Source organism: Coenobita brevimanus, chromosome 116, assembly GCF_032717465.1.
Source record: "Coenobita brevimanus isolate Jiangsu-jjx chromosome 116, ASM3271746v2, whole genome shotgun sequence".
Lineage (NCBI taxonomy): Eukaryota > Metazoa > Arthropoda > Malacostraca > Decapoda > Coenobitidae > Coenobita > Coenobita brevimanus.
Window position 1 is genome coordinate 21668960 of NC_137069.1, and position 14649 is coordinate 21683608.

Consider the following 14649-nt stretch of genomic DNA (forward strand, 5'->3'; position numbering starts at 1 on the left):
CCCTACCCCGCCACTACTTGTGCTGGCCCCTATCCCGCCACTACTTGTGCTGGCCCCTGCACCACCACTACTTGTGCTGGCCCCTATCCCGCCACTACTTGTGCTGGCCCCTATCCCGCCACTACTTGTGCTGGCCCCTGCACCGCCACTACTTGTGCTGGCCACTACCCCACCACTACTTGTGCTGGCCCCTACCCCGCCACTACTTGTGCTGGCCCCTACCCCGCAACTACTTGTGCTGGCCCCCACCTCGCCACTACTTGTGCTGGCCCCTACCCCGCCACTACTTGTGCTGGCCCCTGCCCCGCCACTACTTGTGCTGGCCCCCACCCCGCCACTACTTGTGCTGGCCCCCACCCCGCCACTACTTGTGCTGGCCCCCACCCCACCACTACTTGTGCTGGCCCCTACCCCGCAACTACTTGTGCTGGCCCCTACCCCGCAACTACTTGTGCTGGCCCCCACCCCGCCACTACTTGTGCTGGCCCCTGCCCCGCCACTACTTGTGCTGGCCGTCTATTACAAACGCCACCTCTTTGAACATCTACATTTGTTTCGATATATTTTATTTTGTTATTGATTTCCTTCTATACTGTATATTCATTTTTTGATTATTTTATTTCACATTTTAAATACTTTTAAGATTTGCTCATGTAGTTCATTAATTTTTTAACAGAATATAAGTATACAAACAAATGTATTCATAGTTAAAACTCTTTTGTAAAAATCTAAATATATCATAATTTTCATCAATAATTTAATATCCTAAACAAATCATATGATCATCAGTAACATACAGTGGAACAGTAGCAACGTGAGGATCTTTGATACTGGTGACCAGCAGATCTACTATTCCTGCTGATATCCGTGTTGGCTTACTTATAAACCGGTTCATCCCAAAGGATTGAACAATGGATTCCACCTGACGGAGTCTGTCAATGTCACATGTATTAAAATCCCCAGTAAATATGATGGACGTAATATTGGAGCGACTCTTAATATCATTTGTGCAAATTGACATTCGACACTGAAGATGACCTTGAAGGAAGGGTCACAGGTCAACTCTGACATCATATTTAGAGTCACTATACATGACTTTCTATATAAGTTTATTACAACCTGTAAACCCATCTGCTAACGGGAAGGATATTAAAGTTTCAAAAATAGAAAACTGATCATAGGTCGGCCTTCTTGGACTTTTTCAAAATTTAGAAAAGACGGGCATCAACTTTTTATTTGGTCATACAATCATACAGAATATGGGAAAATTCCAGCAAATGGTTTCTGAGATCCAGGGTGAAACGGACGTACGGACATTACCTAATCCAAGCTTCCACTTCGTAAGAAACGATGTGGAATAGCAAAATAAAATTCTCGGGAAGAGGTGTTAGGGAACTTCCTTAACCGATGGGAATATGAGTCTCAGTCGGAGTCATAATTATTAACACTTCAGAATCCTACGACTGACTCTCTCTCTCTCTCTCTCTCTCTCTCTCTCTCTCTCTCTCTCTCTCAGTTGAATAAAATCGTCTGGTTTTAGCGAGGGGAAAATAATGCAAAAGTTGTGGGTACCACGAAAAAGGTATGCGAAATTCAGTCCGTGAAATTCTGGCCATTCCTATCGCCTGACGTTTATGGTGTGTGTGTGTGTGTGTGTGTGTGTGTAAGCAGACAGAAGCAAAAAACACTACTAAAGAAAACACGGGAGGAAACCTGAATACATATGACCTAAAATGCAGGGGAAACTCTAGAGAGAAATATTATACAGAGGAAAAACAGGAAAAAACACCACAGAATGGAAACTCAGAAAATAGTCACCGTTGAGGTAAGGTGAGGCAGGGTTAGGAAGGGTGAGACAGGGTAGGGTGAGGCAGGGTAGGGTAAGGCCGGGTGAGGCAGGGTAAGGTAAGGCGGAGTGAGGCAGGGTAAGGTGAGGTAGGACAGGGTGAGGCAGGCAGGGTGAGAAATTGTGGAGTAGACTGTAGCACCAGTCGAACAGGGCAGTACTCCCGAGGTGGATGGCAAGCTGGTGATAGGGAGAGCTGGAGCTCCCGTTTCACCAGCCCTCAGGACCTGATCCTGACCATCCTCCTTTGCTGAACATTTTCAGTGCTTTCATTTACACAGAGAGTAAGCCAGCATACTCTCTTAATACCTCTACCTTCAACTGTTTACACTACACTACATGCACATAAGACATCACACCTCTATTCCACTCTCTTAGCAATGGCCGCTGCAATTTTACTATCAAAAGAGGTGGTACCTCGGATTGCCACCACTGGCAGGGTAGGGCTGGCGGCACAGGGTCCTCCCGGTCGCCATCAAGCGACTGTGCCAGCAGCGACTAGTGCGATTTCAGGCCATGCTCGTCGGAGGAGAAGTGAAAATGCCGCCTTATTCTTCACCAAAGTCCGTGGGCTTAATACCAACTTAAATTCAGTCCATTTTTTCCTACAGTCCATATCCCCTCTGGCCTTATTCCTCACGGAACCACAAATCTCACCGTCTACTGAAATATCCCCTTATTTTTTTCCTGGTTACAATCTCCTCACAAACTTCCGTAATAAAGGTGGCACCTGTTGTTATATTAAATCCCAATATGCAGTTGACACCATTTTAAACTTCACTTCACATATCAAATCCCAATATGCAGTTGACACCATTTTAAACTTCACTTCACATATCAAATCCCAATATGCTGTTGACACCATTTCAAACTTCACTTCACGCAGTTTTGATTACTCACTGTATAAACTAAACTATAAAAATATCACCAAATATATCTGTGTAGTTTATCGCTCCCCCAATGCATCTTCTGAACCCAGTGTATTTGGTTCCATTTCCACACAGTTGAGTAACCTTAATCTTGCTCTTAACACCGAAATTACCATCTTGGGTGATTTTAACATACATAATGTTGAATGGTTATTGCACTCTGCCAAGACTGACGATGCTGGTCTAGAGTGCGAGCTGTTTGCAGAATCGTTTATGTCACGGGGTTTTTATAATATCACGGAGTTTTTAAAATAAATGGTTAAATATTATTTAAATTGATATTAATATTCAATAATATTAAAGAGCAGGGACAATGATTGTCTTGCTAAATCTTGCAACGATTCTCTAAGAACGAGAATTCAAAAACTTTCTCAACAGTACACAGCAGAGACTAATTACTCACAATTGCTGACTTACTGTACTGTTAGCCTCTGGAGAAAGTTACTTCACCCCTGACAATAAATAACTAATACTAATAATAATAACATCAGGTTCTTGCTGATGCATTAACTCCTGGCACAACGGATTTTAAGTTAATACAACAAGACTGGTCTAAGTACCAGTTATGAATAGTAAAACGTCTATGCAAGCTAGGAGCTATGTGGGAAATAAGCTTAATTCGGAGAAATGAAACAAGAGTTTACTTTACATTAAGCTCAAGAAAAGAACTGTTAAATTTATTGATTACAAAAAATAAATTTAACGTTACAATTCAAATCAAATTAATGAGACGCACTCACTCACTCACACAAAAGCTAAATACTTACGCCTAGGAAAAAACACCTTAACTAAACTCTTAAAACTAGGATTATACAAAAAGGAAATACCAGTCGATGAATGCTATGTATCACCCGAGGGGTGGGAGGACTGGATTAACTGTCTCAGTGGAGCTTGGGTGCTAGCGACCTCTCACACTTCTTGGAGCACAGGACCTTCCTCCGTCACAACAAACACTCGACTCACCAAGTCGTGGGAAAGAAAAGCGGAGCACTCGGCCGCATTTTCTAACGGTCGGGTGAGCAGGGGCGAACAATAAAAAAACAATAGTATCGCTCAGTACAGCACTTAGTGACGTTCATTAAATCGGTCACTTTTGAAAACGGTGACGAATGTTTTGAAAAGTATACTCCGAAATGGAGAGAGAAACGGTTAACTGAGCGATACACAGTGAGTTTTCCACTAATAGTTCGTGGCTTCTCACAAAAGGGAAATGTCGTGAATTGATTCGTGACATTACGCCCCTACAAAGTTAAATTTTTTCCTTATGGGAAAAAATTTGTGGATATATATATATATGTACACATCCTAACTCAGTCACACAAGATTCACACTGTGGTGTGTGTGCTATCCTGCTACAGGAGAAAGTCGCAGTCGCCAGTGAGCGAAAAAACCTCGTATTTACGTTAATAGAAGCAAGCTTGAGGGAAAAACTCCGTGACGACGGTGAAAATCCTGTACTCAGGTCAAACTGAGCGAAAAGTCACTACATTTACACTGACAACTAATTGTTGTGTAGCGTGGTGTATGTAATACATGGTGTAGGTGTGACAGTTGTAGTGTAACTGTACCTATGTGTAAAATGACATAGTAAATAATATGGCGATGACGAAGGCAGAGGAGAAGAGGCGGCAGTGTGCGGCAGACGATCAGCTGGCCCGCACAGCAAAACTGCTACACCCATTGCTGAACCTGCAAAACCAATTGAGGTGGAGCATCAAAAGTGTCAATGAGACAAAATTCTTATTAAGTTACAATTACTCTCTCTGCCTAGCAATCAGTACATGCTACGAAAAGTACGCTTTGGCTGAAAAATATGAGTGACAGCCTAAGCTTCGTACATTCGAGGTCGCCATTAATTATAGCACACGATTATGGTCGGCAAGTTGAGAATCCTTGTGCAAACTTGGGTCTTCCATAGCCTCAAGTCGCCTCTGCGGAGTTTTCACTTCCCCCTTAACCTACAATACAATACTTATATTAGTATCGGGGAGCTGAGAATCCTTGTGCAAACTTGGGTCTTCCATAGCCTCAAGTCGCCTCTGCGGAGTTCTCACCCCCCCCTTAACCTACAGTACTTATATTAATATCGGGGAGCTGAGAATCCTTGTGCAAACTTGGGTCTTCCATAGCCTCAAGTCGCCTCTGCGGAGTTCTCTCTCGAACTTCCCCCTTAACCTACAGTACTTATATTAGTATCGGGGAGCTGAGAATCCTTGTGCAAACTTGGGTCTTCCATAGCCTCAAGTCGCCTCTGCGGAGTTCTCTCTCGAACTTCCCCCTTAACCTACAGTACTTCTATTAGTACTGGGAAGCTGAGAATCCTTATGCAAACTTGGGTCTTCCATAGCCTCAAGTCGCCTCTCAACTTCCCCCTTAACTTACGGTACATAATATGTATGTACAGGCCCTGGACATAATGTGTCCTGTGGGGCCAATGGGCGAGACGTCAGGTCTGCACCCACTTCACCACTACCCTGTCTCTCAACTGACTCGGAGATTACAGGTGTAGTTACAAATGGCACAGGAAGGGCATATCCCTGATTAGTGGTGTTACTTTGACACACACTGCAGGAACGGACAAAACTATTTATGTCCCGTCCCATCCCTGGCCAGAAAAAGTCAGCTCGGATACGGCCCTGGGTCTTCCTTTTGCCCATGTGACCTCCTGAGACTGAACAATGACCCCATTGTAACACTGCTAGGCGGTACTTGGCGGGAACGACAAACTGCAGTCGAACCTCGCCCTCGGGTGTTCGTGAATCACGGTAGAGCCGTCCTTGTTTGCGAAGGAACTTGGCTCGACCTCCCCATGAATACTTAATCACTCGACCCTTTTGTTTGTTCCGCACGGCAGCAAGTGTCGGGTCAGAATGTTGTTCTTGGACAACATCTTGACTACACATCAGATCTTGCGGCGATTCAATGATCACTGGGGTGACACAGTCTGGAGCCTCAGTCATGGCTCGTGTTACCGCAGCAGCCGAAGTCTGAGTAGCGTCATCGGAGTAACTATCCTTGACTCCATTAATATTTCCAATGATGAGTTCAAATAAGGGTTCTGGCATGACAACTGCAAGTGTCGTACCAGTATAAAATGGAGATGCCACCTGGATACATGCCTCAGGGAACAATCTCACTGATCCATCAATAAGCTTTGCATGGATCTGTCGACCTGTATACTGCTCAGGCCGAACTAGACTCTGCTTGACAGAGCAACCTGAGGAACCATTGTCTCTCAGGACCTTCACAGGAATGTCTCCCACAAACCCTGGCTGAACAAGGAAGGTACTGTCACCTGTGGGAGGGCCTGTGGAGGAAGCAGCTAGCCACTCATGAGGCTGCTGAACTGATGTGGCAAACATTGTGCCTTGAGGGTTATAAGGAGATGGAACATTGGCCATCTGTGGAGGGGGGTTCACTGTCACTGTGGGACTAGTGAACTGTGGGGAAGTACCCACACTGGTAGGGACGTGACCTCCGTGCTGCTGCTGAGGAATGAAGGCTGCATTCACTTCCTGCCTCTTTTGAGCTGGTGGTGAAAAAGTTTGTCCCGACGGTCGGTTGCGTGGCTGATATTGCTGCTGGTTAGGGTACTTGTTGTACCCCTTCCACTCAGGTTTCTGAGTGTTTTGCCCCTGGTCCTTCCACTGCGGTTTTGGACCTTGGCCATTACTCTGAGAACGGCCTTGGTGCTGGGATTCAGTCTGAGACGGCTTCCCAGACTTGGCAGTATCTTTTCTGCTCCAGGTGTTTTGCTTACGAGCTTGATACCCGTATGCAGTAAAGAATGCATCAGCCTTTTCTGCCATTTGGCTAGCATCTTTCACCTGGCAGATCTTAAGCTGTGCTATGAGCTCAGCAGGCCACGACCTCTCTAGCTGTGTACGTAGCATAAGATCAATTATCCCCTCACGCGTGGAAGGAGTTTCATCTTTCTCCATCCACTCATTTAAGTAAGCTGTGAGACGATCAAGGAACTGAACAGCTGTCTCCTTGTCTTGGAGACGAGCTCGCATGAACTGAACTTTGGCGTCGTCTACTGTGAGACCATACGCCTTAATGAGTGCAGCTTTCATCATCTCATATGTGAGATTGTCTCCACGAATTCTGTGGAGAATATCGAGGGCAGGGCCCTCAAATAGGCTAAGAAACTGAAGCCGCTTAGCTGCCTCATCCAGTTGATATAAGTCTGCCATGCCCTCAAAACGAGCTATGTACAGCTCGATTCGCTCGCTTTCCTTGTATGAAGGAAGCTTGATGCGTGGGGTCGCCAGGACATGCGCAGGGAGAACGCTCGTGGAGCTTGGACCAACTGCACCAGACGTGTCTGAAGCCAAGGAATCTCGCTTGAGCTTCATCACTTCAAGTTCATGTTCTCGTTCTTTGTCTCGTTGTTCACGCTCGTATTCGCGCTGTTCTCGCTCGTGTTCGCGCTGTTCTCGCTCTTTTTCTAACTCGAGCTCGCGTTGTTTCTGCTCGTGTTTGCGCTGTTCTCGCTCTTTTTCTAACTCGAGCTCGCGTTGTTTCTGCTCGTATTCACGCTGTTCTCGCTCATACTTGCGCTGAATCTTACGCTCTTCACGGGCATCATTCTCGCGCTGCTGCTCCTGATTATGCCGTGAGAGTATATACTCTTTAATTTCGGTTGGGTCCGAAAGACCCATATCTTTGGCTTCCTGTAAAAATATGGTGGTAGCCATAGCGCTAATTTATTAAGCAAACCGAAACTGAGTACTGACTGCTTAACGACGAATACTAATAAACACAAGTAAAGAATACAGACACAAGCTAGTGGTGACCAGTCTTATCTAGTTAACTGGCAAAGAATAAATCAAAAATGTAAATGACTGGGAAGACTCACTGATAAACACAATGGGTACGCCGACTTCCCAGGAGCGAATAAAATCGTCTGGCGTTACCAAGAATAAACTAGAGTTAAGTACTCTATTGATTAATAAAGCAAAAACTCACCTGCTAAATTAACGGTAACCACCAGTAAACTTGTGCCTATAAACTTTAATGATAAATACCTAAATATGAATGAGTGAGCACTATCTCGTGAATAGCTTTAGAGCTAGGAGTTAATATCCTGGAATGAGGTCGCCAATTGTCACGGGGTTTTTATAATATCACGGAGTTTTTAAAATAAATGGTTAAATATTATTTAAATTGATATTAATATTCAATAATATTAAAGAGCAGGGACAATGATTGTCTTGCTAAATCTTGCAACGATTCTCTAAGAACGAGAATTCAAAAACTTTCTCAACAGTACACAGCAGAGACTAATTACTCACAATTGCTGACTTACTGTACTGTTAGCCTCTGGAGAAAGTTACTTCACCCCTGACAATAAATAACTAATACTAATAATAATAACATCAGGTTCTTGCTGATGCATTAACTCCTGGCACAACGGATTTTAAGTTAATACAACAAGACTGGTCTAAGTACCAGTTATGAATAGTAAAACGTCTATGCAAGCTAGGAGCTATGTGGGAAATAAGCTTAATTCGGAGAAATGAAACAAGAGTTTACTTTACATTAAGCTCAAGAAAAGAACTGTTAAATTTATTGATCACAAAAAATAAATTTAACGTTACAATTCAAATCAAATTAATGAGACGCACTCACTCACTCACACAAAAGCTAAATACTTACGCCTAGGAAAAAACACCTTAACTAAACTCTTAAAACTAGGATTATACAAAAAGGAAATACCAGTCGATGAATGCTATGTATCACCCGAGGGGTGGGAGGACTGGATTAACTGTCTCAGTGGAGCTTGGGTGCTAGCGACCTCTCACACTTCTTGGAGCACAGGACCTTCCTCCGTCACAACAAACACTCGACTCACCAAGTCGTGGGAAAGAAAAGCGGAGCACTCGGCCGCATTTTCTAACGGTCGGGTGAGCAGGGGCGAACAATAAAAAAACAATAGTATCGCTCAGTACAGCACTTAGTGACGTTCATTAAATCGGTCACTTTTGAAAACGGTGACGAATGTTTTGAAAAGTATACTCCGAAATGGAGAGAGAAACGGTTAACTGAGCGATACACAGTGAGTTTTCCACTAATAGTTCGTGGCTTCTCACAAAAGGGAAATGTCGCGAATTGATTCGTGACAGCTTAATCTCACGCAACTGGTAAAGCAACCAACCAGAATACCAGATAATCCTGACCATAATGCCCATCTTTTGAATCTGTTCCTGACAAATAATCCAGATCAGTACAGGATAGAGGTATTGTCTCCACTTGGATCCTCTGACCACAATCTCATCAAAGCCTCATTACTTAGCCCCCCCAAACCTCCCCATTCTGAACCTGTCAGGGTGACCCAATGGCACTTTGATAGGGCAAACTGGGACGAATTTAGAAATTATCTTGTTGACATTCCATGGCAGTCTTTCTTCTCTAGCAATGTCAATTCTACCCAGTCCCACATTTGCGATTTAATACTAGCTGGTATGGATTTATTCATACCAAGTCAATAATTCACTAAAAGATCGAACTTTCCAAAACTGTTTGATAGCAACTGTGCCAGAGCAACAGCCCAAAAGTCTTCAGCATATAACTATTACTTGAAATCAAAAACATCTGAATCACTCTCTCAATTTAAAATTGCTAGAAACCATGCAAAAGCTGTAATAAATCTTGCTAAATCAAACTTTCTTCAAAACCAAGCATCAAAACTACTTAGCAACCCTAATGACAATAGAATATTCTGGTCAACTCTCATTTCTTTCAATAATAACTTTAACAAGTCATCATCCACTCCCCCATAAAATCTCCAGATGGCAACATTACTAATGACCCGTGTGGGAAAGCAGATATCTTTGCCAGTACATTTGCCAGAAATTCTACCTTAGAGGAAGCCAGCCAGAATGTTACAGCACTAGAACTTGCCTCTCCCGACATTGTTCCACTTAAGATACAGACAAGGTATGTGAAATCCATCCTAGACAATTTACCTACCAACAAAGCTCCAGGCTCAGGTGGAATTCCACCTATTGTTTTGAAAAAGTGTTCCCCAGAACTTGCCTCTGTTCTTGCAAAATTATTCAGACTATGCATACGTACTTCTTCATTCCCTAATTCGTGGAAAGAAGCCAATATCCACCCAATTCCAAAGAAAGGAAGTTCCTCTGACCCCTCTGATTACAGACCAATAGCTGTCACATCTTCTCTTGGTAAGGTTTTTGAAACTGTAATTAATAAGCAAATAGTTAAACATCTTGAATCCAACAACTTAATTAGTGATAGACAATATGGTTTTCGCCAAGAAAGATCCACCATTGATATACTAAATCTCCTAACTCATACCATCCATCAATCAGTTGATCTACATGGTGAAACTCATGCAGTAGCCCTGGATATTCTAAAGCTTTCGACAGAGTGTGGCACCGTTCCCTGTTGTCCAAACTCCCTTGCTATGGACTAAACTCTTTTGTTCCTTTGATTTCCTCGTATCTCAGCAATAGAAAAATAAGAGGAAAAGTAGATGATGTATATTCCACTTTCCACTCAGTTAACGCTGGTGTGCCGCAGGGATCAGTTCTGGCACCAACCCTGTTCCTCTTCATATTAATGATCTCTTATCTGTCACCCACAATCCCATCCATTCCTATGCAGATGACTCAACATTTCATAGTTCATTCACACTCAGACATTCATTTGCAAAGTCCGATATCTCTAACTCTCACCTCAGTACAGCCATCTCTTTAAATCAAGACTTATCCACGATCAGTGAATGGGGACAAAACAATCTCGTTTCATTTAATGCTAGTAAAACTAAATATATACAATTTACTAATAGGCAGATATTGCCAGAATCGTATGTTACCTTCAATGCTACAAATATTCTCATTTCCAAAAGTATTGAAATTCTCGGCATCTCACTTGACAATGCCCTCAGCTGGACCTCTCATGTCAGATCACTTGCTAAAACCGCCTCAAAGAAACTTGGATTATTGTACAGAGTCCGTAACTTCTTCACTGATGAGCAGTTAGTTATCATTTATAAGAGTCATGTGAGCTCTCAGCTTGAATACTGCTCACCCTTGTGGAGCGGATGTGGAGAGGTTGCATTAAAACAAGTAGACAAAATTCAGAACAAAGCTGTTAGAATTATTAATAACCCTGCTATTACTAATAAACTACCTCCCCTACAAGTAAGATGGAATGTTGCCTCCCTTGCGTTATTTTACAGATATTTCTACAGCAAATGCTCAGTCGAAGTTGCGTCCATGTTGCCACCTCTCCATGCCTTCCCTCGTGCTACACGGGCAGCTGGCAGCGCTCATGACTGGAATGTCACTCAGCCATACTGCAGAACTTCTGCCTATCAGAATTCTTTCATTCTCCGAACTGCATCTCTCTGGAACTCGCTTCCCCAGAGTTGTTTCCCTCCAAACTTCAACCTACTGCTGTTCAAGTCTAATTGTTACAGATGTTTTATGAACAGCGGACACCAGTAATCTGGTGCATGGATTTTTTTTTATTCATTTGTTTTTCCTTCCTCTGTTCTGTTATTTAAAAAAAAAAAAAAAAAAAGCAGGGTGAGACAGAGTGGGGTGAGGCAAGGTAGGGTAAGGCAGGGTGAGGCAGGGTAATGTGAGATTGGGCAGGGTGAGGCAGGGTAGAATAGAGTAGGAAAAGTGAAGCATGGTAGGGTGACGCAAAGCAGAGGGAGACAGATCAGGGTAATACAAGGTAGGATTAGGTAGGACAAGGTGGGCTAGGTTAAGGTGAGGCAGAGTAGGGTAAGGAAGGATGGAGGGAGACAGGGCAGGGTGGAGTAGAGTAGGGTGAAGCAGGGTAGGGTGCCAGGGTAGGGTAAGGCAGGGTAGGGTAAGGCAAAGGAGGGTGAGACAAAGTAGGGGGGGGGGAGGGCAGGGTGTCAGGGTAAGTTAAGGCGACGCAGGGAAAGATAAAGCAAGGCAGAGTAAGGTAGAGTAAGGGAAGGCAAGGAGAGGCAGGGTCGAGTGAGGCAGGGCAGGGTGAGGCAACGTAGGGTAAGGCAGTGTAGGGTGAGGCAGGGCAGGGTTAGGCAGGGTAGGGTGTCGGGGCAAGGTAAGGCGACGAAGGGACAGGTAAACAAGGCAGAGTGAGGTAGTGTAAGGGAAGGCAAAAGGTGAGGCAGGGTCAAGTGAGGCAGAGCAGGATAAGGCAATGTAGGGTAAGGCAGGGTGAGGCGGGGGGGAGCTGGCTGGACAGATTAATGCCCACCTTGGGAAAAGAAACTTTAGGTAAATTAAAGATACAGACACCCACCCACCTAACCACACACACACACACACACACACACACACACACACGCACACATATGCACGCGCGCTCGCACAGCACCCCTTCCTTCCCATTGGCAAGAAATCCTAAGTGAAATAATACCAAGCTTCATGATTTGCAATTAATGGTCCATTATGCAAGAGTGTGCCATATGTCCAGGTGCCCGGCCCTTCTCTTCACCCCCACTCCCCCACCACCCCACCCCAACCCTCCATCCCTACCCCGACCCCCTCTTTAAACTCCACACCAAAACCCCAAAACCCGATCACTTTACCCCACCCCACCCCCACTCCCTCGTCACCCCTCACCCCAACCCCTACCTCTTCTTTAAACCCCAGAACCTCACCCCACCCCACCCAACCCACACCCGTTGTCCTCCTACCCACACCAAGCCCACACACCACATCCCTGAACCCCACAAACCCCACCCCCAATATCGTCATTTTCTGCCACTGAGCTGTAACAATTAACACAAGAATGTGGTGCTAATCACGAAGAAGTGCTGTGAAAAAGATGTAGAGCCATAGTATTGTATTCCATCACTTACCTAAAACACTAAATCAACATTATAATATGGTGCTAGTCACGAAGAAGTGCTGTGGGAAGGATAGAAAGCTCTTGTATTTTTCTGCTAATGAACTGTAACTAACGAATAACACTAGAATGCGATGCTTGTCACGAAGAAGTGCTATGAAAAAGATGTAGAGCCGCAGCACTGTATATCGTCATAGATTAACACTAGAATATGGCGCTAGTCACAAAGAAGTGCTATGGGAAGGACGTAGAGCCGTAGTATTGTCTTATTCTGCCACTGAGCTACGTGAAATTAGCAGGAAAAGGAAGCAAATCTCTGCCAAGTTAAAGTGAATGAAGTGTAATGATTTATCTTGTATATCGCCCTCCTACACACCTGATGAGGCAATAAAGGATGGGATGATGGATGGATGGATGGATGGATGGATGGAGAGAGGGAGGGAGGGAGAGGTAGGTGGGATGATGGATGGATGGAGAGAGGGAGGGAGGGAGAGGTAGGTGGGATGATGGATGGAGGGAGGGAGGGAGGGGTGGGATGATGGATGGATGGATGGAGGGAGGGGTGGATGGATGGATGGATGAAGGGAGGGAGGGACGAAGGGAGGGCTGGGTGGGTGGATGGATCGGTGAGGTGAAGGGAGGGAGGGAGGCAGGAAGGTAGCGAGAGATGGTTAGATAAATGGAAGGATGGATATACATAGATAGATAGATAGATAGATAGACAGATAGATAGACAGACAGATAGATAGATTGGTAGACAGGTAGATAGACTGACAGATAGATAGATAGATGGATGGAGAACGGGAGGGAGGGAAGGGTGAATGGATGGAAGGAAAGATGGATGGATGGCCGGATGGATGAGTGGGTGACTCTTGCTATAGTCAGTTAGTTTTCACCTGAGAGAACTGGACCACTACCCCTTATTAAGCACAAAGTCGTGGTTGCATAAAATTCGAAGACCTTTACTTATGAGGTAGATATGAGTCTCCTTGGTTACTAGTCAAAGAAGTCCTCCAACTGAGCTAATGGAGATTGAAGATTTTTGGCAGAATGAACACTCTATCTTGAAACCAGACATTTTTTTTTTTTTTTTACTCTTTCATCAACCTTTTCATTATTAAAAAAAAATTGTTCAGAACATAAATACGATAATCTATATGTAACAAATATATATCAAGAACACAAGAACATAACAAGAAAGGATAACTGCAGCAGGGCATGATGGTCCACACTAGGCAGCTCCTTCAAGACAGTGACTAAACTACTAGGATATGACAAGGATAGTACAGAAAGAGGCTCGCAAGAATAGGATGTTATTATATCGGAAGGGTTAATAGTCTGTACTGGTCTTCCACACACACACACACACACACACACACACACACACACACACACACACACCACTAATGCCATCATAACAGTTCTGAATGAGACAACCACAGCATATATTGGGTATGGGCAGTGGGTCTTAGGGTACAAGTGGTGATATTTAAATGTGTGTGTGTGTGTGTGTAAATGATGTGCACCTGATGGGCAGAGATTGGGAAGCCTTACACAAGAGGTAACCGGATTGTGGCCACTCATCTCTTACCCTACAAGTGCTGACGGGAGGGGGATTTGCGCCCCCTCCCCATCCATCCCCCCTCCCCCCTCCCCTTCCCTCTCCCTCTCTCTATTCATGCCTCACCCTGTCTCACCTTACCCTGCCCTGCCTCACTCTTACCTCACCCTTCCCTTCTTTCCCCTACTCTGCCTCCCTTACCGTGCATCGCCTTACCTTACCTTATCGTGCCCTGCAACATGCAACCCTGCCTCACCCAGTTCTGCCTCGCCCTACCGTGCCTCGCCCTGTCCTACCTCACACTACCTGCCTAACCCTATCCTAAGTCACCCTATTCTGTCTCACACTATCCTGCCTTACCCTGCCCTGCCATACTGTTCCACTCCCATTTCCCTTCCTCTCCCCTCCCCTCTCCTCCTTTCCTTTCCCTTCTCATCCTCCTACTCCCCCCCCCCTCTCTCTCTCATATCATAGACTTCTTATGCTTTACA